Source organism: Heterodontus francisci, chromosome 8, assembly GCF_036365525.1.
Source record: "Heterodontus francisci isolate sHetFra1 chromosome 8, sHetFra1.hap1, whole genome shotgun sequence".
Classification (NCBI taxonomy): Eukaryota; Metazoa; Chordata; class Chondrichthyes; order Heterodontiformes; family Heterodontidae; genus Heterodontus; species Heterodontus francisci.
In genome coordinates, this window is record NC_090378.1 from 101,108,286 (window position 1) to 101,110,160 (window position 1,875).

Sequence of the window (1,875 nt, forward strand, 5' to 3'; positions counted from 1 at the left end):
AGGAGAGGTACAATGTGGCCCACATTTTCATTGGAGTGCTGGTGAACCTCTGGAACAGGATGTTAGTTTGAACATCAGACATTACTTCACTGAATTCCTTCAAGTGAGAGCTGGTCTCCTTTCTGGCTGAAGCAGAGATCACCTCATACAAGAGGTGATCACACATAGTCTACATATTTGCACCAGAAGTAAGAATCTTGGCTACTTTCACCTTCAGCTGCCCAATTTGGAAATTCTGAAGCCAATAGCAACTCCCACTGATAACTCAACCTTAGAAAATAGGAAAGGAACAACCTGCTTTTATAGTGTATTTCACAATCGCAGGTAGTCCCAAAACTCAGTTAATTAAGTACCACTTGAAGTGTAGTCACTGTTGTCGGGAAAAATGATAGCTAATTTGCGCACAGCCAGGGCCACAAACAATGAGGTGCACAACCAGGTGATCTAGTTTCGTGATATTAGTTGAGGGATAAATGTTGGCCAGGTCATAGAGAGAATAAGCCAGCTCTTATTCGAATAGTACCACGCAATCTTTTGCATCCACTTGAATGAAATTCAATTCCCTCCAGTTCAGAGAGCCTGCCACCGATGGCAGTGAGGCCACAGCAAGGACTGCGAGCAACCAATAGCCATAAATCCAAAGAAAAGGTACATTTCCATCCTCCATACATCTTCCTCTACATAAACTTTTTTTCTTTATCATCTGCCACCTGGCTAAAAGCCTCATTCAGGCAGCTGATAACGTGCAGATTTTTGCATAATGAGACAAAGGCTTTAGACGGCATGCAAAGCATAGCAGAAAAAGCTCAATAGGCAAAGTTGTTTCCTTTGCTGAAGCCACTGATCTAACAAACGTGGAAAACATTTGTACCGTGTGCCATTGTGCAGCTGGAAGATGGCTGCAAGAACTCCTGGCAGGTAAGCAAAAGGCAGCTCACAAATGCAACACATGGTAGAGTGTAATTAGTAAGATCAATTGGAACCTTATAAAATGTGTTCTGTCCTTACGCTACATGTGGATGAATTTCTAATGAAATTATAGATATAGAAAAACACAAATAGGACTAGTGTCAACCGGACAGGTTTTTTCCATAAAGGAAAGAGGCATAGTGGGAGGTTCTCAATTTCTTTTACAGATGATAATGAGCCCACATCCGCAGGAATGAATTCCATACTTCATACCATTTCAGTCACTAGACGTCTAGCTTTTTGGCTGTTGCTGCAGATCAGCACTTGTTTATTTCCAACTCCTGCACCAGATTGTAAAGCCCAGGGCTGAGAAGGCATTAAATACTTTCACGACTGTACATTTGGGAACAGAAAGGCAAGGTGTTTAGTCTTTGATTCTTCATTATCATTTGTTGTTTCTGACATCCACCAAAGTTTTCCCGGTCAGTATGTGCTGCATAGAGTTATCAGGGCCAGCGTTATCTCCTGGACTAGTTTTAATTGCCTCGATGGTTCGTAGATGGAATTCCCGGATCCTTCCCCTAATTGTCTGGGTTTTTATCTGGTTTGTCGCCTCTCCCAGGAGATCGCATAGATTTTGGATGGGGTGAAGAGGGTATATATTGTGAGACATGAGATACTACAATTGTGTAGAACAGGCTGGATAGACAAGAGTGTCTTTTACTGTCTATCATTTTTTGTATAGTGGAACAAACTTTTGGAATTGTCAAACAGCAGTTCCATTACTAGGATCACACAGGAGAAAGTTGCAGCATAGGCCAGTTAAATTCTGGACATTGTTGTCACATATTTAACCCCCACAACTTTGCCTTCCAGGGAAGTCTAACCATGAGGGATCTTAATCCTCAAAAATAGGTGCATTCAGGTTGGGTGGGAAGTTAAAATCTTAAAAATCTAAATCCCAAC

At 41.7% G+C, this 1,875-nt stretch overlaps 1 pseudogene; it reads right to left on the reverse strand.

The window, feature by feature from the left end:
- Positions 1-508: 508 nt before the first annotated feature.
- LOC137373231 (metalloreductase STEAP3 pseudogene) lies at positions 509-1,374 on the reverse strand (annotated as a pseudogene).
- Between the last annotated feature and the right edge of the window lie 501 nt (positions 1,375-1,875).